At 39.9% G+C, this 26,423-nt stretch overlaps 1 pseudogene; it reads right to left on the bottom strand.

Moving 5' to 3' along the window:
* Positions 1-11,756, bottom strand: part of LOC128456202 (uncharacterized) — a 39,752-nt pseudogene extending 27,996 nt beyond the window's left edge.
* Positions 11,757-26,423: the final 14,667 nt, after the last annotated feature.

The following is a 26,423-nucleotide window of genomic DNA, read 5'->3' as shown; positions in this document are numbered from 1 at the left end:
TTAAAGCACTTTATAGGAGCTGTCCGTTCAGCACCACATCACAAGTCAAAGGAGTAGCAGCAGCAGCCTATTATTTTTCACGCCATTATGTTTCTCTTTGAGTGCCCGCATTTGTGTTTTTCCTGACTGCTAATGGCTGGAGCAGGTCTACTGTCAAGAGACATGGCTGACGTTTGTTTTTTAAATCTCTTTATAGCAGTTTTTCATTTACAGTAGGGAAACAAAATATACTAAAAAAGTTTCTGCATAATAACCATGTATTTTTAAGCCGTCTTTAATGTATAATAATGAAACACTTGCTTCTTCGAGGGGCCATGTGCTCCTTACGATCAGTTCTCTCAGGTTTTGTGTGGATCAGGCAATTACTGAAGTAGATGTAAAAAAATAACTGTTATCTGGATGTGGTACTTGCTCCCTTTTGTGTAAAGCAATATATACTATCATACATATACAATATATCCAAAAAGTATATTTTCTGCTTAAATTAACCACTAACTGTAAAATTGCACAATTAAAATTTGAATTTGACATTAGCAACAATGCTTATGTTTAGACCCTCTGGTTTCTAACTGGATGTTTTTGTTTTAACTTGTATAGACAGCATCTAATTAAGTCTGATTCGTAATTAAAATTAATTAATTGAAATAAAAGACAACAAAGGGACTTCACACACTTAGACGGGTCTAAAGGGACAACAAAACAGTTTTTGGTGTCGAGCACTGTGCTTACAGTGAAGATGTAGGACATGTTAAGTTTATTGAGTTCATCAAATGCAATATATGCTGTTGTTAGTATGTATGAGTATAAGATGAATTGAAGAGCGAAAAACATTATGGTTATAAGAAAAGGTAAAAGCATAATAACATACATCATTTTGTTAGTGGCCTAGTGTTAAAAAAACAGAAACACCCTGTACTCTTCTGTGCACCCTTCAAATATAATGACACAAACAACCGGGATTTACACAACCAATATAGTGCGAAGGCATCCACCACATCAGTATCAGTTAGTGATGAATCAATTTCATTGTGCACAATTCCTGATACTTACTTGTAACGTTTAATCTCAAAGATGCAAGCGCAGCATTTGTTCTGTTCTAGAAACATGTCAGAAACTAGTAAACTGATAATAATCTCTGGCCATAGCTAACAAATGCTAACATCCACTGTAGCCAAATTGTTTGTGTTTAACAAACACTGACATTTTGCCCCAACTATGATATTTAGGCTAGACATCTGCCCTAAACATATCAAGTTTTCAAGCTTCAATAAATAATAAAAATACTATCATCACTTTTATTGATGCTATATATTATGTAAATACAAAACTTAAAATCAGTATTTTTTTTTACATTTACAGCACATTTAAAAAACACCAATAGTTACAAATGTGATAACTTTGGTCATTGTAATTTTCATACAAAATTCTTACACCGTTTCATCTTCGGGTATCGGTATCTTGTGAAATACACTGACCTAATTATGTGAAAAAAGTGCAATGAAAGACTGAGAATTTGGCAGTTTCTGCACATTTTGCATCTTCTACCCTGATGCCTGGGCATGTTTTATTAATGTTATCTCATAATTTTCACAGTCACTAAAAAGCATAGGGCACATCAATGAAGAAAAGCACCCTTCCTCTTCCCTTTTACTGTCTATTTTCAGTCAGAAAGCCTTATGGCATTCTACTCTTCTGTGGCAGTGCAGCGCCTCTGTCCTCATGTTAGAAGCTCCAGGTCAGGGGTTCTGCACTCAAAACATATTCCAAACATCACCAAGTCCAATTTATGCTTGAGTGTGATCAGAGGGAGAGCATTCCTACTATTGCACGTGTGGAATCCATCCTCGCATTTCTCCTACTGGTCCTTATCAAATATTAATATTTCTGTGAGTGCAGAGTAAATGTGGATTATAAAAAGAAAGGGCAGCAGGACTTAGGAAATGTGCTTGAGAGGCGAGCTCAGCGAAATGCACACACTATTCGAAAGACCTCTAGGTCAGTGCAAATATCTTGGAAAAAATGAGAATTTCATTTTGGGTGTTTTTATGAAGCCCCACTCACTCAAAGTATTAAAAAAACCTCTACCTCAAAGCATCATGGGAAATGTGCTGATGCTTGTGTCCACTCTTTAAAAAAAAAAGGCTGAGTCAAAGATCAGCTATCAACCTGAACTTCACCTCTTCTTCTTGTTTGTCTTTATTGGTTTCTTGTTGTCATTACTATTTTATCTCCTTTAATGGGACATCCAAGGTTGCAAGTGGTCAGCGAACACAGCAAACAACCAAACATTTGGACAGATAGTGCAAAGTGACATTCATAAAACTTTAAGCGTCCCATTTTAGAGTTTGGAATGGAAGAAAAATGAAACAAATGCAGGGTCTCTGCTCATGGAAAAAATTAATTAATAAAAGAAAATCTTTGGGAGATGAGGGAGAGAAGAGATCAAGACGGATTGTCGGTGAGGCACACCAACACATCCTGGAGTGATGGATCACGACAATTTAGACAATGCAACAGACATACATCCAGCTCAGTGGAATGTGATAAATAAATATGTGTCAAAAGAAAATCGTTTAAATCATCAAACTAAACGTAAAAAAAAATGTTAACATGATTCAAATTTCCCGATGTTTGTTGAAATTGAATCAAAATTAAAACAACCCTGTGGTTCACAATGTTCGTTTGCTCCATGTCCACTTTGTGTATAAGAAGATAAGCGCGGACTGTGCTTTTAAAAAAGAGCTCAAGCTGTTTGCAAATGGCTATCTGTGATACCGGTGTGCAGGGACGCTTTGACTTTGTAAGCCATATTCAAACACGATGGGATTACATCTATTCTTCCAGTGCCAGGAAAGCATGCCGCCGAGCCCGGGGCTTATTTAACACAGGTTCGACACAGCAGACACGTCTGCAGACGGCAGAATGGGCAGAGATAAGGACCAGAAAATACAGAGCTGATCAGATATGGAAATGGCGGAAGCGTGCTGAAGCAGGGCTGTGATTGACAAGACGGTGGGAAGACGTAGAAGAGGAAGATGAGAAGCACTGCTGGTACTGTGTAGTAAAACCTGTTCATCTTGATTAACTTTTGGACCCCACTGTATACAAACACATTAGCCATTTTCTTCAGGCAGTCAGTAGTTATCAGCTTGATACCAACTTTTCATTGAAGTATATTAAATGAGGAATTTCCCAGGTTACTTATTGTAAAGTAAAAATGCTTTTTTTTCAGCAAGAGGGAGAAACAATCTGCACAAAAGATGAACATGATGGTATGAGCTCCAACACCACCCTATGACTAATACGTCAATTCACAAAATAAGGCCCAATCCCATTTCACCCCTTGGCACTAGGATGGAGGGGTCGGGCTAAGGCGTAGGGCTATATACCCCTCCAAACGGAGATTTTTCAGACCCACACCTCAAACCTAGGGGTACCCAGAATGCCTTGAGAATCAACGGCAAGCTGTTAGAGAGACCCTGCACAAATCAACCATGGACATATTTTTATTTACTATTATTTGTATAGTGCAAATCCTAACATACATTATTTAAAGGCAGTTTACGTAATAAGGTCAACCCTTTTGAATATTATTATAAACTATAGTTAAAGCATTTAAAGTTTCAGTGTGTAGAATTTAGTGATATCTAGTGGTAAAGTCAGATATTGCAGCTGAGCACCCCTCACCTCATCCTCCCATTCCAAACATGATCGACCTGTGGAAACCTTTAGTTTTCATAAAAACTCAAAAGATACAATTTAAGTTGAAAAGAACATGGCGTCCTCCATAGAGAGGACCAGCTGCTGATGTAAATATAAAGTATTTAAATATAAAAGCCCCATTCTAGGGTAAAGTAAAAAATAGTTTGAACAGATTTAGATAAATCACACTAGTGAAAGCATCAAAAGGTGTACTTTATATTGAATTTCTGCCAATAGATCCCTTTCATCTAAACATTATACACCGAACCTTTAAATAAACACGTAAGATTGGTTTGCAAAAGTGGACAATCTTTCTAACAGTTGATCAATATGTAGATATGACTCATCAGTGTGTGTTGGATAGCCTTTGGTATCACACACCTTTCACAGGATCCAAATACTATACTTTAATGTTGATATCTATGATACAATTTCTTCCAGGTGCAGCCCACTTTTAACACACTTAGAAGATCGAAACACACCAAACAGTTTAGAATGTTTTCTTACTGGGATTCTCCCTCTATGTATAGATGGACTCCCCAGGGACAGGATTTAAGACTGTGTAAACTACACTAAGGCCTTAGCCTTGTGCTGAACAAGAGGATGCAACAGGGATCAGTGGCGGCCACTGTGCTGGCACCTGCTGCCTGGTCTCCCCAGGTCTCCATTATCAATGCCAAAACAAACCACCACCTTGTGGAGCTGTTTTTGTCTCCGTCAGCCATCAGCATCTGCAAGATGCTCCAACTGTAAATACATCGCCTGATATTGTCTATATGACACACTATCATTTAATTTAGTCACAGAATGATTGTCATATAGGTACCATAGAGATAATTACCTCAATTTAATTAAATGTGGCCCATCTACAAGAAATCTCATCAGGCTAACTCCCATCCATCCATCCATCCATCGCATATACTGTAGTGCTTACCCTTTCACAGGGGTGCTGGAGTGAATCCCAGGACGAGAGGCGGGATACACCTTGGAAATGTTGCCAGCAGGGGCAACATACAGAGACTAACAGCTTTTCACACTGGAACTGTACAGTTCACTTTCAAGGCAACTTACAGTGCCTTCATATTTTCAAAGATGGCGACATCGGAGCATATATTTATGTGTATGTCCATGAATACGCTTTAACAGCAAGGGAGAGACAAACCGAGGGAAGAAAAGGCCCAGCCGCCAGCCAACAGGGGCACCCAGAGGCATGAATCATTCCAGCTGACAAGGAGACAAAGGTCTGAAACATGTAATAACTCAACTCTTACTGTGAATCTGTCATTGTGGTTTGAATTTTATGCCCGTGTGTGCGTGTGTGCCTATGCGTGTGAGATGCTAAATTCTCCCACTTAGCTGAAGGGCACCTCTAGTGGAAAGAGGGATGGGTGGATTCAGCCCCTGTGCGATGGAGTATTTGTCAGCGATGACGTCCTGGTCAAAATAATTCCAAGCTGATTCTGCTGGAGGAGATGTGAAGGAGAGAGAGAGAGACGGAGGCGGGGCCGGAAAGTGGACGTGAGACAAGACAAATAGAGAGAGCGAGAGACACAAAGGCAAGCCAAGAGGAGATAAATTGAGACAGGTTAAAAAAAGGACCTGGATAGAGACTCTTACCTCATCATACTACTCACCATGAAGCTGTACTGCTCCAAAGGTTTCCTGTTGTATTAACAGCATTAAGATATGAAAAAGAATAGTCAATGTTCTGCATTCCAGTGTTGAATGTGTGAGTGAGAGAGTGCTCCTTACCTGCAAATTTGCAAGAGGTTCAAACAGAATTCCCCTTTGGCCAAATGTATGTCACCCAATCCCGATATGGATTTGTACACAACTGCATATGCTTGAGGGCATCCTTGCACATGTCAGCAAAACTCTAGTATGTAAACACAGACACACACATGGACACAACCCTTGACTCTGGTGGTAGTGGAGGTGGAAACATCCCCAAGGCCTGAATCAGTCAGGAAAAGCTGAGAATTCCTGATGCTGTCACTGATACAACACACTGTGACCTTGAGAGCGGAGAGCAACACTCAGACGGCTCAGATTTTCAGGCCTGATTTGTGAGTCTGTGTGTATGTGTGTGTGTGTTGTGTGTGTATGTGTGCGTGTGCCACATACGGGTCTCTCAATCTCACCAATCCATCAAGTCAAAGGCTTTTAAAGCTTTTGTCCCTGGCTAGAAGGGCAAGTCATTTTATTTACACCTCTGAGTGGGCTGTCCAGAGTTCAAGGGTGTGAACAAAAGAGAGAAGTGGGATGTTTTGTTTTCATTCAAAAATGAATAGCAATTCGCCAATTCACAGTGTGAATGTAATTTTTTGTTTAGATTTTATTCACAACCATCCATCATCTCTTTTATCCGTCGCAGTGATCACAGGCTAAGCTAAGCAGCCAAGACAATGTTCTCCCTTCCTACTTCCTCCCACTCCTCCGGGGAAAGTAAGGTCATGTGGGATATATAATCCCTCCAGCATGTTCTGGCTCTGCCCAGGGTTTCTTCCCAGTTGGATGTACCTTGAATACCTCTAAAGGAAGGCAACCGAGGGGCATACTGATCAGATGTCCAAACCACCTCAGTGGACTCCGCTCAGTTCAATGAGCTGGTCTGCTCTGAGATGACACACAGCTCCCTCACAAGGTTAGACTCTCACTGAGACCCTGTGAGAGAAACTCTTTTCCGCTGCTTGTATCTACAGTGTGATTACATTCGCCACAATAGTTCATCATAGATTAATCACGCTGGGCCATATGCTGGCTAATAAGTAAGCTGATGCAATACTCGTATCTGGCCTGGAGCATAGACCAGTGGTTGACATGAGAGCTTTGCCCTCATGCTTAGTTCCCTCTCTCACGCACTAAGTTTGTATAAATGCTTGACTTAATCTTAATAATAAAAGTTATTAAATGTACAGATTGTAATCGGCAAATTAAAATGGCCAGATAAAAGTTTTTCAACATTTAACCAGAGTTTAAATCCAGAGGTTTTCCAAATGAGTCGCAGCCCCCATTGGCAGAAGTTGAGGTGCAGAGGATGACATGTGTGAGGCGACAGAGGTTCAAGTCGTTTCTTCATTTGAATAAATGGAAATTAGTATTAGCATCATCATCAACACATTCAGCAGATGGAGCTGCATCTATGTTTACTCCAGTTGAATTTAGTGGAAATGCACAAAAATTAAAAATAAGTGCTATAGAACCATATCTGGGGAATAAATGATAACACAATGATACTTCATGACTTGAGGAGAGATGAATCAACATCCATCTCAGAAGAGGAGTCCGTCCCCAAACAAATGACCCAGCCAGCACAAAACAACTGTCTGACTTTATGTGCATGATTTCCAGTCCAACATCACTTCTATTATATTCATCAATTCTAACAACTGTTCATTACGCTTCGCAAAATAACATAACAATGTTTAGATTCACTCTGGTTCACTAACTGTTAGCATTATCATTCAGAAAATGTTGCAATGCTGACATTTCCAAACCTTAGGGTTGCCAGTGTTAAATGAGTTAACTGTCAAGGGTATTGAGTATTTCATGTTTCAAGATGGTAACACTTTATGGATGTTTTGAAGGTCCACCAGCTCACAGACAGACGAGTCATGACTTCCTGAATGTTACACCTAACGTTTAAAGTACACACACAAATGGAACACACACTTTGCTGTGTCCGTGGGTTAATTGCTAAAACGTACGGCCCACAGCTAGTGTAGCATAGTTCTAATGAAGACAATTGACCAAAATTATAACAAACATCAGCTTAAAAAAAAATAAAAAATGAAAAATAAACTTCAACTCAATGCATCTCAGACCAGGGCATTATTACACTTCCTGCGGTGCTGAGTGATGATTATGTGTGTTTGTTATGGGGGAAGGTTTACATTATTGATAATCCCTCTATTGTTTCTTTAGGATTTTATTCAGTCATAAACATTGATATTTTCAAAGCATCTTGATTCATGATGTCCACATTATTAGTCTGAGTGACATTTGCTTAGTATATCTTCTCTCCATAGACCAATGTTAATGTTTTCCGTTAGGCTGTGGGACAGAAATTCACATTATTATTATCAGATCTACAAACCAAGAAACACGGATCTCTTAAATTAATTAAGTCTGGTTATTGCACATGCAGGAGTCTGAGTTCGACTAAGAACTACTTATATGCAGTGAGAGGTGACACTGCATTTACATATACTATCCATTAATCTTGTTTATTTGGCTGCACTGTCAACAAACATATCAGTTGTTCTTCTGTTTGAATTTGAGATAAAGACGCTTCCCCAGGAGCCATATATATGTTGTAGAAGCTTATAATATGTAGGTCACCCATTGGTCCAGGAGATGTCATGTTTGTGCTTTGGGTCAGATCAAAGGTAGGACCATTCAGTCAGGTTGCAGGTAATGACACTGGGGAGCAAATACTTTTTGATTGTGACGCCATGCTGCATCAAGTCACGCTGTGTGAACGCTACATAAGATGAATTAATGAAAATGTTGGCTTTGAGGTAGATTTATAGCCTGCTGCAAGGTTACCTGCACTGACAAATTGAAAACTTGATTGTCTATGGTGTGCAATAACTAAAGCCAGAAGAACAAAGGTCTAGCTTTGTTAACACTACAATAATATGCTTTGCTACAGTGAGAGGATCAACTATGTCTCTGTCCATACAGCCCCTCAGTGCCCTTAAGTTTAACCTTGCCTGCTACAGGTAATATCAGATCATGCATGAGTCAAACATGAGAAGTATAAGTTTAAGTATTGGAATATGGCTTAAGGAGCTTCACTAAGTTCCTGTGTCTGTATCTGTGTCAGAGGAAGGGCACACAAAGATAGCTGAGATGTCAAGTTCAGTTCAGAAAGTTCATATTCGTCACCTAATGCTACAGTGGTTATCACAGCAGGTCTTTTCAGCCAGAGAGAGTGTGTATCTTGCTGCGGAGGGGCCTTCACATCTGCTATTGATGATCCATCACTGATAAAATGAAGAGAGAGGGAAAAATAAGCTTCAGTGAGTGATCACATTTGTGCATAAAATGTACTTCTAATGGACACGCCCACTAATGCACATGCACCCACTCAAGATTTTGGACATGCATGCGCACACAGATACACACAGAATGATGTATCTGCCTCATCTTCATAGCAGAGAAACACACCGACAGTGGCACTTCTGCTGTCACAAGCGATTTCAGTCCCGTAACCACACAGCCGAATCTAAAGTGAGGCTTTCCAAAAGTGGGGTGAAAGCCTAATTTATTTTGTTGTAAATGAAATGTGTCCAGAGATTACTGTTTGTGATAAATGTTTCTGCAAATGCCTCCTGAGCTCGTGTGGGATTTAATAAATTCATTCTTTCTGCAGAGCAGCATCTTTTACCCTGACACATACAAGAATAAGGATCATAAATATTATCTATTTATGACGACAGACTAAATGGCTTCTTCTCTGTTCAGGTGCATACTAACATTTTATCTGCCTGTAAATTACAAATATTTCTTATAAGGGTAATCACCACTTCAGAGTAAGAAGACATACAGCAGGTCGCTGGATATTTTATATTCTGTATCATTATCTGTTTTTGCCCCATTTTCTGTATGTTAATAGACAGCCATAATGGATTATTCACAACCCCAAACCGTCGAAACGTCAATATCTGTCCCTGAAAAACAAGTAGGCACCAGTCGCTAAAAAGAGGAAAAGGTCAAGAGGTACATCTGTTTAACATTTTCACCTTCTCAGATATCAGTCACTGTCAGGGGATTCAAACAATGATACCACTGTCAAAGGTAGACTGGGAGGATAAGAGACAGACAGGCTTGTCTGACCAAGAGAGGAGAAAGAAAAAGGCAGCGTGAAAGAGGAAGAAGGAGACACAGCCACGAAATGGTAACAAGCAGTTTCAGATTGACAATGAACTTCCCTCAAGGCTGTTTATCTGCTGCTGTTTACACAGAAAATTAGGCTGCGTGGAAGCAGCTCTGTCACAGTTTTTCTCTCTCTCAAGGTGAGTCATTGTGATTCTAGTTAAAGCGCGCAGTAGTGGGTCTGCATAGAAAAATATAGAATAAAGATAGTCAAACTGCACAGAACTTAACGTTTGAATTCTTCTCTGCCTTTATAGACAGATTCCCGGAGAGCAATATTGTTAAAATGTTCCTAGGGGAAATTAGATTTGGAGAGCTGATTGAGATATTGATATCATCAGCTACTATTAAATTAGGGTTCAATAATCCACTTAAAAGCCCAGAAACCTAATTATCTCTATCAGCTTCGTAATAAAACATTAAGCAAAAAGTATTTTTTTCAAGTTCAAGGAGTTTTATTATTATTTGATTACGGGATGAGTTGTTATTCAATAGAAAATGAATCAGAAATGATCCAGATTGATTGTTTTTAGTTTGTTTTTTTTTTAAGATAAAAGATGCTAAAATGTTCTGATGTGAATGTTCCAGAAATGTAACGTGAACTTCTAAATATGAATCATTCTTTTTGATTTTTCGATTTCTGAGCCGATGCAATCAAGAATATTGAATATTAAGTTAAGTTTTAAAAACCTAACTGAATTGTTACTTGCTTCATGTCTTTATTTATTTTTGCTCTGTGATTTTTGATGATGGATCCTAATGGATATAACTGGCAGCAGTGGAAAATGACTGGACTATAGTGGCATCTGATCTTGATGGTGGATCATAATCTTGCTGGCTGCTGACCATAGACTATGATTGCAGCAGGACTGCTTGATAAATAGTTTTGAAGTTATCCTTCAAAATGTGTACCCTCATCATTGCTTCTAAAAACTTTAATCTTGATGATGTTTTCCTACACTTGACATCTATTGCACTTCTGTCCGTCCTGGGAGAGGGATCCCTCATATGTGGCTCTCTATGAGGTTCCTATGTATTTTTACCCTGTTAAAAAGGGTTTTTAGTAGTTTTTCCTTACTCTTGCTGAGGGTTAAGGACAGAGGATGTCACACCATGTTAAACCCCTATGAGACGAATCGTGATTTGTGAATATGGGCTATACAAATACAATTTGATTGATTGATTGATTAATGACTCCCCTAGCGAGCTTGTGCCACTCTGAGGTTGTAGCCCCAGCAGAGACTCTCAGACTGAAGCTGTTTTAGTAGTCAAGAATTAGTTCCCTGAACTTGCATTTGCAGGGTCCAGTCATAACACCACCAGGTCCCCTTTGTTCTCCCGGGCTTCCCTGTTTAGCTCGGTGACCACACCTGTGTGCTCCAGACACCCCGATACCTTCGAGATCCCTTTCTGGACCGAGGTATCAATGTAGAAGTTCTTCAAGAGATAGTCTGTGAGGCACCGACAATGCTGAAGACTATCTTCCCCTCAACACTGAGCAGCGAGATGGTTCTGAACTGATCGATGTTCTTTGAGTCGTCCTCCTGTGGATCCACACCCCCTCTGCATGCTTCCACTCATCAGTGCTTCACTGGAAGCAGGCAGATCACCTTTCAGGATCCTCCAGAGCCAGAGGAGTAACATTGGGAAGTTATTGTATACCTTGTAAGGTACCCCACTCGGTCCTGGGGTTGCGCTTGCCTTCTTGACCACCTCCTGGATCTCCTTCCAGCCAGACTCCTTCCTGTCCAAGTCCATAGTTGGTGCAGGTGGATTAATCAAGGACTTACAGTGGCCCAGCTCTTGCTCCCTGGATTCATCACTGAAGGTACCTCTGAGCGGGCGGTCGAGCAGGGGAGCTGGCCACTGCTCTTCTACCCAAGCAGCTGTTTTATAAATCCAAATGGGTAGCTAGAAAGGGAGTTCACTTCCGGCCCTCTCCTTCCTCCACCACCTATGCCACTCTGCCCTCTTCAAAGTTGTACGCTTATTGCAGAGGATTTTGCACAGCTTTGATTTTTGCACAGCTCCCCTGCTCCGTTCTCCTCCACCCTTGCCTCCTTGAACGGCCACCTTAAACTATTCAGCTCCTGCCTGAGCTTGTGTGTCTTACGGGCTCTGTTGCTCATGGTGTAGGGGAGTTTTGCTGCTATCTTCTCCTCCAGCCCGAACATCTTACCTGCAAGGCTGACAATGATGGTGGTCACTGACTTGAGGCGTCGATCTGCTTAACCCTTCTCCGTTGCTTCTAGGATGGAATCTGCGTCGTCGTCAAACTGGAGCCACTCCTTGTGAACTTGGGGCCACTTGACCCAGCCGATGTTCTGTTACTCTGCATGGATCTGGAGCTTGCGTCACCTGGAAGCTCTGAGCACTGTGGGTTGACTTCAGGCCTAGCTCCTCCTACGTCTCACCAGGGGTAATTCCTGAGTGCTTTGCCATTGTACTGTCTCCACGCATTTCATCCTGGCCTGATGGATCTTCAGGCCATGTGGGTTCTTACACACCTTACCACAAATGCGTTCAGTAATAGTCGTCTGTGTCCTTTGGTCCATCGGAATGGGATGCTCACACTCCCTCCCTCTTGGGCACACCTGGGGTTACTTTTCAGTAGTTTGATCTGTAGCTTGCTGTGGGTTCTCCCTCTCAGAAGATGCCGGTCGGGCTATTAACCCTCAGTTCCCCGTTGCCATATTTTCGGGTTGTCCACTGTCTCTCCAGCTGTCACCATTCTGTTCTCGGTAGTCAACCAGCCTGTTCCTGGTAGTCATTGGTTGTTCCATAAATAAGCTTGTGTAATAAATATGTTAGGCTTTCTCAAAGTAAGGACTCAATCGCAGACCAAGATGCCAAAAAATACTTATTTATTTCCCAAAATAGAAAAAACAAGGATCCAAAAAGGCCAATTCAAAAACAGAATTCCAAAAGGGAAACACACAGGGGATCAAAAATCAGAGTCTAATACCAAATCAGGTAAAACAGGGTTAAAAAAAACGGTGAAATCCTTACGTAGCTTCTCACAAACAAACGATAACAATCTGACAGGGGACAACAGAAAGACTGGGCTTATTTAGCAGGGGGAACAAAGACAAGACAGAGGTGAACTAATCAGGCAAACACTCAGGGTGACGATAGGGAACAGGTGAGGGAGAAAAAGAGCGGGAAACCGCAGAGGGCGGAGTCTCCGGACAATAACAGAACACACATGGTCTGACAACATAAATAAACAGGGGGAAACGCATGACATAACAAAACACAAGCAGGAGGCACAAGGGAAAATGTCTTAGATTGCCGGGATCTTAACAACATCAGCTTGTGATGCACCTGGACACATCATGAGTGATAGGACGTGCCCTTAGAACTTTTATGAATGTTTTATTATTTATTAAAATTTTAAAACTCAGATAATCTCCTTTACCAGAACAGTGGGAATGTGGTTTTATTGGCAATGATATCAGACATCAGATTCAGGTATTGCTAAATTCTGATTGGTGTATTTAACTATGTGACATTTTGTTGTTGTTTGTGTTTTCTTTTAAGTTAGTCTGCTTTAAACAAGTGAGTTAAGTTCATTGAGACATTAACAGACAGAAATCATAATTTCTAGTAACCAACGCAGTTTACTTGGTCAGAGTGAGAAGCCGATTGAGGAAGAAACATATTTAAAATATGCTGTTGTCGATTTGTGAACGTCCCCACAGTATTTTTCTTTTATTAGGAAACTGCACATATTCTGTAAGTCCAAAGTAGACACAGTGTCATCATCTTGCCACCTCTCAGTTCTGTCTTGTGAGTGTGTGAGCAGGATCCCCCGGGCTGTGAACCACTGGACTGGAACATGGGTAAATCAAGAGTAAATTTAGTCTCTCCTCTGGGTGGAGGCCAACGACTGAATGAGCAGCACTGAGGTAGTGGATATGTCATCTCCTGCTGCTGAGAGCACTGTGAGTGCAACTACTGTTTTGGTTGAGCTGCTTCTTAATTAACCATGAGTGTTTGTTTTTTCTGCTCTCCCTGTAACTCCACTCTTTGGATTTTTTTGCTCTCGCTGTTCATGGCTGCCGTGCGTGATATACTGTAGGTAAACTGCGTAGGCCTGGTTGAGAGTCACAATTGGGTCAATAACCAACCCCCATCTGAAAAAGAAATTAACCCATTACATTCAGGTGTCACAGTGCCTTTTCTGGCTCATAACATGTAACATACAACCACACAAGCCTGTGATGATGTAATGCTCTCAGTTGTTTCTCCAAGAAATACAGTTAAGGTTTATTGGTAGTGTTGTTGAATTACATTTGTTGCGGGTGGAAATCAAAGGAGAGGAGTCGTCGTTCTCAAGTTGAAATTAAGCAAGTTTATTCAGAGGTCACAGGTCAGGAAAACGCGGTGTCCAGCAATTGAACATGCATGGGTCTCTAGTTCTATGCAGAAGGCTGCGCAGGAAGAAAGACGCTTAAACAGAGTGCGCACATAGATTATATCATCTTGGAATATCGCGTGATGACGATGTCGTACGTGCACTCCGTTGTCGTGGTTACCAGAGGTGATAATGTTGCTGTATCAGTGCAGCTGCGTTAGTGTGCTGTCTGGGGGAGAGATTGTGGGCCAAGGTCTACTCACTGTCTCTGTGCGAACTGAATCAGGGAGCTGGGATGTGTGATATAAAGTGTTGACTATGAGTATGGTTTAAGGAATATATGTGGTGTATCAATATGAGTATGTATTATGTGTTTGGTGTATGTCAATACATTTGATAGAACTGCTTTGTTTTGAGTTCTGGTTGTGATCAGAATCAGAAAGTATTTATTGCCAAGTAGGTTTACACCTACCAGGAATTTGCACTGGTTATTGGTGCATACAATGAACATAGAAACATAAAAACACAATAAATACAACACACATAAGAAAAGCAATAAAAAAAACAATATATATTTACCCACTATTTACTTCTTATTTACTCACTTTTTCTAATATTTATACAAAGTAACGGTTCTTTTGAGTTGTTTTTCCCCCTCCGCTCTTTTACTTCATACCTTGGAGGACGCAAGACATTTTGTCCTGATGTTTAAAGAGGAATTTGGAAATTATAGTATCATTTTATATTATATAGCTTTATGAGCAACAGTTTGTATGTGTTTGTGAAAGTCCACACATTAGATGTATCATTAACTTTCAGTTTAGCAAGGCTTTGATCGGCAAGGGGTGCTACAGCGTTAAAGCAGTAGAATATATTTCAGTTTCTAGATGTTGTTATCATTACCAGCCATAAGTGAGGACTGAGGATCCATTAAGCCAAACATATTTTGTTGAGTAGCTAAACTTGCTAGTCCACAGAAATGTCTCTCGCCTCTAGGGCGTTAGGTTGCGTTTTTATCTTCGTGCATGCAGACAACCATCAGCTTTCCTGGCCAAAGATTGGTTGGCTGTCTTTGAGCTTAAAATATGGTCTCCGTAAAAGTAAAAATAAACACTTCTTGTCTTTCAGGTCCCTATCAACTTTAATATTAGCTCATTCAACTCCTACTCTTCTGTGCATTGACGTTAATAAACTAATGTTTTTGTAATCTTGTTCCAATGTTATTTCTTTATTCACTTAATGTGGTGCCTCATCGCCTAATCATATATGCATTTCAAGATTCACGCTTTTCATCAGCAACATATGTACAACACATAACAAGGTGAGCATGTTTTAATGCATCGTTTTCAATTTCATCAGTGGCAAGAAAATTACCTCTCTTCTGCTCACACACACAAACGCGCACACACACACACACACACACACACACACACACACACACACACACACACACCCACAAACACACGCTATAAACAGCCCATTTGCTCCGTGGTGATTCTTGTTCACTCAGGGGTATAACAGGACAGCTTTGTCCTCAAGCTGCAGCTAATGCATTAACTTTAATGTCTCATCTTCGTCAACCAGGCCCAGAATGTGTGACAAAATTACCTCAATTTAAGAGTTTTTCTTTTAACTATATCTAATAATCTTCATGCTTGAATAAAGATCGGGTGTCATCATGTCACTAAGTTGCAGAACTTATAGGCATAATAATGTGTTTTAAAGAGGTTTTATGGACATAAGACAGAGATAACATCATCGGTTTGTGAATACAAAATCAAAACAAGTCACAACATTCACAAGAATAGAATCTGTCTTCGAACAGGCCTTCTCATCTCCTCTCACATAGAACAATCTTTGATATGAGATTAGAAATGTAATATAATATCTTTATATATATATGTCAAAGATGCTGAAACTGATGTTTAAGGTACGACTGATCTACAGGGAGAGTCAGATAAAGGCTGAGCTGTGGGCACTGGCAGGTATCCTGACACACAGGTGAACCACATGAGTTACCAAACAGGCCCCGCGGACTGGTGCAGCATCTGAAAGAATGAACAAGGATTAAATACTGCTACATAAGTGATGAGAATATTGGCAGAACCACAGGTTTGCAGGAAACCAGGAGACATCGATAAATCTACATAAAAAAATGTCAGATATATTTCTTGATGTGTCTTTATTCCTTCCCCTGATAAAGTCTACTGTGCTCTCAGCTGGTAACCTCAGTTGTGATTGGTTAACTTGTTCCAATTTCTGTAGGAAATGTCAATGTACACATGCTTTCATTAGGGGGCTTGCTAGATTAGCCTCTTCCTGTCCCTTATACCCAACAGCGCCCAACCACCTTGTTTCATCCCGCATTGATTACTGTAACGTTCTTCTTTTTGTTCTCCCTAACAAATTTCTTCATAAACTTCAACCAGTCCAAAACTCTGCCAATCGCATAATTTACAGAGGCCTCTCCATTAATCACTCCGGTCCTTCAGCAGCTTCTTTGGCTCAAGTACAACATTGTCTTTAAGATTCCGCTCCTCACTTTAAGGCCATGCATAATCTCGCTCCCCTGTACCTATCCAAACTCCTGCCCATCGACACACCCTCTCAGGTCTTCTTCTTCCATCCACCTCACTGTACCACCTGCCTGCTTGACAACCATTGGATCTAGAGCCTTCAGCAGCTCTGCTCCCCGCCTCTGGAAGTTCCTCCAACCAGACATCCTCAACATTGACGCTCTCTATTTTCAAATCCCGTCTCAAAACCCATCTTTTTAAACTATCCTGTTCAGTTTCCCATTTGGCCGACCTACATGTTTTGTTCACTATTCATTTAATTGATATTTTGATTGTTTGTTGTATTTTATATCTGCCTTGTAAGGTGACCTTAAGTGCTGTGAAAGGCATCTATAAATTAAATGTGTTATTATTATTTTATCGGAGGAGAAAGGACAACATTTATATGTAATATAAGAACAAATGTACAAAAACATGGATCAAAAGAAAGTTTGTAACTAACATTTTACAGCCCATCTCACTGCTTAATTTGCATTGTTTTGTTATTATAGAAGGCAACCGATCAATATTCTAGTGTAATCATGTTTCCATCTCAGATAAATAAAATCATTGGACAAAAATTGTCGAATTTTTGTCCAATGTTTCATTAAGCTAAGCAAAAAGTAGGACATGCAACTCTTCCCTTAGAAAAAACTAAGAGATCCACTTCAAAATACAAGGACATGGCTCCTCTGACGACGAGTGTGTACGTAAAAAATCTGCAGGTAATTGAGGCTAATTATTACAGTGGTGGGAGTGAGAATTTAGCCTCAAGCCAGGATTAAAATCCCAGTCCAGCACAGGTAATGTTAAAATAAACCAACCTACCCAGGGGGAATGGGTTCTGTTCAAACAAGGCTTTTGAATGGGGCTGAATTTGAAATCTGACACAGCTGCTGTGATTTATTTCTCAATGTACGTACAACGGTCACAGGAGTTATATTCAGTTTTTTTAGGTTCTTTGTTTGTCATCTCTTAACACCGTACACAGTTCATACATACAGGACTCACTGTTGGGGATTGTCACAGTCTGGAGGAAGATGCCGTTCAGAGGCTGTTAGAAAATCTCCTGTGTGTCAGAGACCTCACAGTCACAGTGACGCAGGTTCTCAGGAGGCTCTCAATGCAGATGATCTGCAGAGCATGGTACACGTGAGTGGAGGGACGCCGACAGTCAACGCAGAAAGTGGAGACACCAATTCACTTTTTTAATTTTGTTGTTGTGTTTTGCGTTGTCATGTGTCCAATCCTAACAGCCTATAGTGATCTGCAGTCCAGCTGACCCTCCCCCCTCAATAACCGTCAACATGGATCATTCTAAACATGATGATCACCTCATTCATTTCCCCCTCTGTTCAGGACAAGTTGTTGGCAGGGACACTCCCAGTAGCTTCACCTCTTCTCTGCTGTTTCATGATTGTAGAGATCTTTGGAATCATTGCTGTAATAGACACAAAGCAGATCAAGGAGGACATCTATAACCAACAGCTAATGACACATGTTTTATCATCTTCCCATGCAAGCTGTTAAGTGGATATTTGAGTTGAGATGATTTTGTCATTCATACCTTATTCCCTTTTTCCAATTAGATTTGAAAGAATTTACGTTATGCAAACTTTGACGACCAAGGCAAACAAAACATTTGGTTTTGGCCTATATGGATGTGAGAAACATAATTCTTCCAATAAAAGCACTAATTTAGTTGTCTCTAAAGAATCAGCCAGTCCAACTAATATATGTCTGGTCTGCTTGTGTTATGGCTGGATGCACATCAACAGTGCCATTGACGTCTGTATTATTGATGCACAAATGACGTCCCACAGAGAGCAAGATTGTGACAGCTTTCACAGAACAGAACAATTAGGAAGAGTGATAACAACCCTGCTGCACAATAAAGGATAGAAAAGAAGGGGGCGGCTGAAATAACTAAATTTAATTGCTGTTTCTTCGTGTGTTCGGATTGGCAGCATTGATTTGTCAGGGCGCGTTGGTGTGTGTGATAGTTGGGGGTAAAACAGTCCCAGCGGGTTACCATCATCTGTGAAGTCAAATAAAAAAGGGCTTTACCTTCAATTGATGGGCAATTAGAAGTTCACAGGTATATCCCAGCCCCTGCAAATTATATTAGCATATGCAGCTGCACGGAAATCAATCTGGCAACTCTATCAAGGCTTTGTCATTGTGGGGTTTTTCAAATATTTAAATACCTGGCAAGATCCACTCAACAGAAAAAAACTACTTTTACTTTCAATCACCACATTTTATAATACAACATAAAGTTATAATGTGATGCATGGGGGTTTTAGAATAAGCAGTCACATTTCTCCTGAACAATATACTGCAGACATGGATAGAGCTTTCCATTTTACTGCTGCATGCTTTCAAAAGTGAGACTCAATATTCAAAGATAATGTGCAAAAAATCAAAAGAGAGAGAGGATTCTGAATCTATCAGCATTTCACTTGCAATTTCTATCCATCCTTCTCGTGCACACTACTCACATTCTACACCAATAAACACACGCTGAAGTGTTGTGAAAACACCCTCAAGTCTATCCAGTATGTTAAGCTCATAACCAATTGCTGTGCATTGGGGACTGAACACTTCCAAAACACTGCTGACCTACAGCTCGATAGAGTGCCTGAGCGCGTCCTGTGTGGACACACATGGAGATGCTGCTGCTCTTCACTACACTACCTGTGGTGACACAATGTGGTGAGTAAACCAGCTGTACCAGTCATTCTCAGCACAGCATAAAAGTGTCAGTCCTAAGATGTGGGGGACAGTTTAAAGACTAGACCATCACATTTAAAAGAATGCATTTTTGAAGCCAATGATATTTCTACACCACATATCATACACAGAAGTTGCACCCTGGGACACCAACACAGCCATTAATGTTACAGTTGATTACCATTTGATCCCTGTTGAATCACCTTGATTTTCTCTGATTGAATCTTTTGCATCGAGTTTGACTGGCGGATAACATTTGAGGGGATAGGGAGCTAAAATTTTCAAAATTTGAGGAATTACTATCAGAGCCTATTATCTGTGTGGCAGCATTCACTTTCATTTAACCTCTCTCCCCCCTCTCCCCACTCCCTTTAGGAACAGAGTGTTAACTGCTCCTAAAAGAGCGATGGTTTGCAGACAGTTGTGAGACAAGGACACTGTCTGATGATGACATTCACCTTCCAAAGGATCCGTATGAACTTATTATCTCGACTAAAACACTGAAGTCTGTGAGTTGCCCTGCACTCACATAAAGATATGTTAAATTCACTGCTAAACAGATTGATTTATTAACTAATTAACTATTTAACATAGGAATAGACAAAGACATCATATAAATCAAAAGGTAATTACTGTATGGCAGACTTGTTGATGATGGATGGAATGCAAGAGAGCAAGTGTGAGAGGAAAACTTAATATAAGCAGGACTTCTACACAGAACTTAGACGTAAATCAATGCAATATGTAAAACCTGAGATCCTAACGTGTGGATAAGTGACTGTGGTGTTTGACCATTCATGGACCATTCATGAACAACTTTCAGACAGAGCATTTAAAAAATCATTTTATTCAACAATGTTTTACTTTCTCTCTCTCTTCACCACTCTGATTTTCTTTTTCTATACAGTTCTCACACTTTAACTAGGGGTCATCATGAAGTCACATATTTTGTATGAGTATGAGTAAACAGACCATAAAAGTTCATTCAGGGTATTTCCAAAAGCTTGACATTCAAATAAAAAGCGAAAAAACTACTAAAACAAAATCAATATACATTACACATCAGTCCTGTTCTGACCTTAAGCTTGACCTTCACTAAGCTTCCAGAGGTCTCAGTCAGCGGTTTGAGCCAGTGGTGAGCAAGCATGTTGGGTCAACCGTTGCAAATAAGACGCACAACTAAGAATAGAAGCAGGCAGCTGGTGATGAAAGGAAAGTGCAAAGGCAAGATAACACACAGCAACGATACAACAGGCAAACTCTTTATGCAAATATAGTCGTTACTTACCTTGTTGTTGTTTTTTTAAATTGTGATTTCCTGCACTTGCATCATTTGCTTTTCCATGTCTGGATGGCTGAGGGGTTCTGACATCTCCAGATTAACAAGTATTTAGTGGAAATAATAACAGTGACAAACCCCAAACACATGCTGCAGCTTAAGTTAAGTTGCGTTCACTCTTATGTCCATTGGTTCCCAAAAGCATTTGATTTGAAAGTACATAATTCCTGTGATCACATCAACAACACTGTCAATAAATGAATTTCACAGACTGATCCAAATCTGATCTCTTCACCCACATCTTAGTACTGCATATTCTGTGTGAGCCCCATACTGTAAGAGTGTTTATCAGAATTCATTAGGGGAGCAAGAATAATCACACATTTCAAAGCTTGTGATTCTCTGAACCTATTAGAGTGCTGATGCCCTTGATGTGCCCCTGTTCATATATTTACTTAATGATATCACAGCAGCATTTTAATATCTAGGACATATAGAATTACTAGGTAACAAGTAATTTCAATTAGTCGACAGTTTGAAATAAGCACAAACCCTATAAAGTAAACCAGTGTGGACAAGAACCATAGTCATCTTATAATGGTAAAAAATGGAAAAAGAACGACTATCTATAACCAGAATGATTCATTATCTACAGGTCATTATCGACACAACTCTCTCACAGACTTCCTTTACCTCCATACTCCCTCAGGATATAAACCACACATATGAATGAAAAACAGTTTTTAATAAATAACTTCCACTAATAAGATAATGTTGTCTTTGTGTAATTTGTAATTTTTATTCACTTCCTGTTTTATTTTGTGCACTGACCTCTCCTCTCTTTTCAGACACTTTACTTCCTCTCTGGTGTGTTTCCCAAATCCGTGATTGGCTGTCTCTGAAATCACTCACTAATCACATTATAGTCCACTATAAAGTGAATGCTCCACTTTGGAGTGCTCTCCTATGTAGTGACATTTTGCAGACCCTAAAAGTTCAACCAATGGTCAGTGACCGTGCGTAATATACCGTCGTGTATTGCTCATTTTACCCTGAAAGTATTAATACTAAAGGCCGAATTATAGGACTGCGACTGCAACTGCGGCTAGTCACGCAGTTGCATCGACGGACACGTTTTGGTTTATGGTTCACAAAGCAATTTCCCGCCAGAACACTAGGCGGAGTAACGTGTTTTGTCGAAGACGACCTTAGAGACGCCTTCTTTCTTCTTCGTCGATTGTTTATTTACATAGCCACTGCGGCTCCTCATAGCCTTTTTCTGGTGGACAAATCCGCCAGTCAGTGACGGGTTATACAAGTGGTCATACTTTCGGATCACTTCTGCCAAACGCTCTTCTATTTGGTCCATATTCGTTCTTCTAAATCCTCCGTGGTTTCTGCCGGTATTATGGGGCATGAAACCGGAAATGCGACTCCGGAAAGGATGTAGATAGCAGACCAATCACAGCTTTGCAGGCTGCGTGAGGCTTGCGGAGCTTTGTCATATAGTTAGAAAAATTGGCGGACGCACGCAAGCCGCAAGAGGGGGTACGCAAGACACGCAAGGGGCACGTTGCGTGTCTTGCGTGCCTGCGTAAAATCCGACTATAAATCGGCACTAACTGTAAAATAAACATTAAAAAAATTAACTGTCAGATTTTCCACTGACCGCCATTGTTATGCTGTAGGTTATAACCCTGTGACAATTAAGTAATTAACGGCACAGATTTTAAATTGTTCTATATGTGTGAACTGCATTCATAGAAATGATTGTTTAGTGTTTTCGTTCATTCTTTAGATTTTATTTAATTACTAATTATTACTATTATCTGCACGTCTATTTTTATTCCCACTGTGGAAACTGGTTAAATATATTTCTAGGTAGTGGCAAAAAAAAATTCTAATATTTTTTTTCAAATTAAATCAATTTAGGTATTCCTGTTAATGAAACACTTTAACAATTAAACTGGCTCAATGGAGAGAAAAATGCAATGGAATAGACTAAGATTAATTTCTATATAAACTAATTAAGAACTAACTAAGACTATAGTCTTTATTGGATCCTGGACAGTTTGAGCCATTGAGAGGCCAAGCCTGTATTAAATTAACAGTCTCCCTGGCTTTGATGCATATTGAAATATGGTTTATTTATTAATTTGAGAGTGTCTTATGTGGGGTGTCAGTTTTGCATCAAACAGTGAATTCGACTGAATGTTGCATGCATGTCTGCACAGTATTATATGTTCGGGAGTGGAGTGGCCAGCAGTGGAGGGGCTCAATGAGATTCCTTTTCACAGGGCCCAAAATCCCTTAAGCTTGTTTATTATCTATAATAAATGACACCAAATGTGGCCTAATTTATTTGTAATCATTTAAAATTTGGAAATATACTATATAATTGATATGGTACATTAAAGTGACAGTTTTTGTAAGATGATAACTTGCGCCGCCCAGTTGTAAGAGGTATCTCTGTAACACCACAGGAACTTTTCATTACGCAGGCCATCTGTGCACTGAGTTAGAGATGGAACAGTGAGACCGAGTCAACTTCTCTCTTGTTTTAAATTCTCTCCACTAAATGAGTCATGTCTCCATGTTTCTCATTTCCAAGTTGACCTTACAACAACGGGCACTGGGGACAAATCTCTACCTAGGCAAGTGTCATTTCCTCAAAAGTTTGAAAGTGACTGACTTCCTTTGGGAATATTTCCTTCTGTCTTCCTTGTTTTTCACACACAAATTCGCTCTAGTGCTGCACACACATACGCACACACACAAACACACACACCTCATTTCCTCTGCTCTGATGCATGTGAATCAAACTACCAGTTAAGCCCCCTTGTTAAAAAGATACAAATCAGCATAATTGAGAGCAGATGGTGTGGAAGTGTGTGTGCGGAGGGGGGCACATCGCAGGACATTTGTACCTGAATGAGGCCTGTGTTACGAGGTGAAGTGGGCACTCCATGGAGCCAGCTGGTGGCTGATAATAAGGCAGCCTGAGCTGTTCTTAGCTCTGGTTCTCAGCATCAGGCACAGGTGGAGAAGAAGCCTGAATGCTGCTGTTAAGGCCCACAAATAATGAAGAGTGACATTTTCAGTCTATAAAAGCTGTGTTGACACTGAGCTCCGCCTGTGAAGCACTACGTCGTCAGTGTTAACAGGAAGAGGAAATAAATAGCTGCCTTTCCCGGGTGCCCTGAATGCTCTCTGTATTTGGCTGTCATAATGAATGCAAAGCTGCAAATACTCAAAGTTTCCATAACTGTTGCCATAACCCATGAGCCATGGACAAAGATGAAAGTCAAATGAGGTTGTAATGTGCTTTGCAATTGATATTCTCATTCTCAATGTGATGGCTGCTGCCATCTCAGGCACTAGGTCTGCCATCTAGGTCTCTCTAGAGTGTCATATAGTCTACTGAAGGATACACTTCTCAGTACTTTGCAATAAAAAACCCTCATTTGGATATGAATCTCATTTAATCGAGACCTGGTGTATTACAAATTAACATGGCTAATCTACTCTATGGAACATACTAACTTTAACTATAGAGATTTGCAGAAATGACAACAACATCGTTTTTTTGTGGCAAGCCTCCCGCAGCTTTATGAATCAATCAGATTTTTACACAAATCAGTTAAAAGATTGCCTCTTAACCCATGGAGTCACAATGGCAGGACTCAGGGTGAAGATGGCAGCTTGAAATAACCTAACCCTCAGAAGATTATTAGTATGTTTTGTGATGACGTCAATGTCCAGCGGCTGATGGCCTCTCTCCCTCTCTCCTCCAGTTGGGTAACAGGAAAGACTTATTTAGAGATGAAAGTCTAGGTAAGACCAGAGATACTTCAGAGAGCTCAGTGTGTGATGTTCTGTTTGAAGCAGGATGCACACGGACCATTTCAAAGACATCTGGAGACCAAATGGCCAGTGGCACTGAGTTGCCATGGCAGCTGCATGCTGCACTATCCACCACTCTTTTTATAAGTGACCGCTGGTTCGAAGATAATAAAATATAATAAGAAAAGTAGATCCAGTATTGGATTGGGGCGATCCACGTTCCAATGTCATGTTGCCAACTGTCTCACTATCATTTAATAACCAAATGGAAAAATACAGATAACAGATTTGTGCTTCTGAGGATAAAAGTGCAACAATAGATCCTAATGGTTTGTATGTATGCCATTCTAATTAAAACCCAAGAAAGGTGAGTGAAAAAATGGAGAGAGAACAGGAACCAGTTGTGTGATTTAGCTGTGAGATTATTTGAATAATAATAACTATGTATACTACTAGTACTACTACTACTACTACTACTACTACTACTACTACTACTAATAATAATAATAATAATAACTTATGTGATGGATTCATTATAATAAAATACATTGTATTTGTGTGAAAAGCATCAATAATAGCAGCACCTATGAAAAGTATTAATGTAATAAAACTGTCAACATTGTAGGTTTAATCATAATAACAAAACATAAAAAGAATACGTGGATTAACCTCTGCATCTGTTAGATTAATTATGAAGACTACTCTTTCCTTGAGTGTGTGGTTATATATGATATTCATCACTCAAATTTAATATTATAGCCCATATTCAAAAATCTAAATTTACAAAACGTGTAACTGAGAACATCAGAAAGATGACGGTATTTGCAGCATTGATTCGAATAAACACTTTGTAGCATAATGGAAGGTCAATGAATTGATAGATTATTATCAGTAATCGTCGAGTATCTGTGGAAAAATATTGTATATCAAACAGTCTTGTTGTAATCATAGTCTATGGTCAGCAGCCACCACGATGACGATGTCTGGCACCTTCACGTCATGTTATTACTTTGGTGTTGGATGAGGAAAATTTTTAACCTATAATTCAGTTAGTTTTCCTCTCCAGTCTGTCAAAGACCCACTCCACACTCAGTCGTTATTCTGATGTGACCAACGATAACCCTCCGATCCCTCTTTAGCCAATCAATCCTTAGATGTTGTTTGCTTCTTAATATCACTGTCATTCTATTGTTCAGTTTTTCAGACCAATTCTTACGCAACTCACCTCCTCGTTAAACCACCATTACCATAGGGAGTCATTCCGTCAGCTGTCTGCTGGCTACTGAACTAATTTTCAGTACTGAGTGTAGGTACTTCACATTGATGGGGTCTACAGACATCTTCTGTTGTGAAGCCGAACGAAAATTTGTATACAATTCAGTACTCTTGTTATTGAATGAACCGTATGTACAGTTTGTGTGAGAATGGCAGAGTAATCAGATTCAGACGTGAAGAACACTCAGGGGACCAGGATTTAAGATATAGGGTGTTGTCCTTACTCACCGTCCAAAAGGTCATACACTAGAAGTCTGTCCAAAAACAGCAACTAAAAACAAGAGGCGGGCAAAATTCCAAAGACCAGAAGCACATGCAAAGGTTACACTGCGAAGGAACACTTGAAAAAAAAGTCTGGAATGTATATTAAAGACAAACTGGCAGAGACTAAAGGGAAGGTCAGTATATATAAAGGGTTTCTTGGAAGGAATGTGCAGGGACAGGAAGCTAATCAGGTTACAGTGTGAAAAAAATGCAGCAAGTGGATTTTCCAAAAATAACTGGATTTCGTTCACCTATAAAGTTGACATATTTAATGTATTTTCTTATTTGATATTGTAAATAAGCAGGTGCTGGAGTGTCATCATTCCAAGGCATTTTGAATGAAGATTAGGGGATTAAATGTTACCGAGAGCAGTTTAGTTAATGGGGTCTCTGACTGTGACTAACGATGGTGCCATCCAGTGTACATCAAAACAGAAACATTGCTGTTACGCTATTCTTACACTAAGAGGGAATGTAGTTTAGATACAAATGTGAATGAGAATGCTATAGCAGATTTAATTCTCATTTTTCCTCT

The sequence above is a fragment of the Pleuronectes platessa genome, chromosome 14 (genome assembly GCF_947347685.1).
Source record: "Pleuronectes platessa chromosome 14, fPlePla1.1, whole genome shotgun sequence".
In the NCBI taxonomy this organism is placed as follows: domain Eukaryota; kingdom Metazoa; phylum Chordata; class Actinopteri; order Pleuronectiformes; family Pleuronectidae; genus Pleuronectes; species Pleuronectes platessa.
This window is presented reverse-complemented; position numbering and strand designations above follow the sequence as displayed.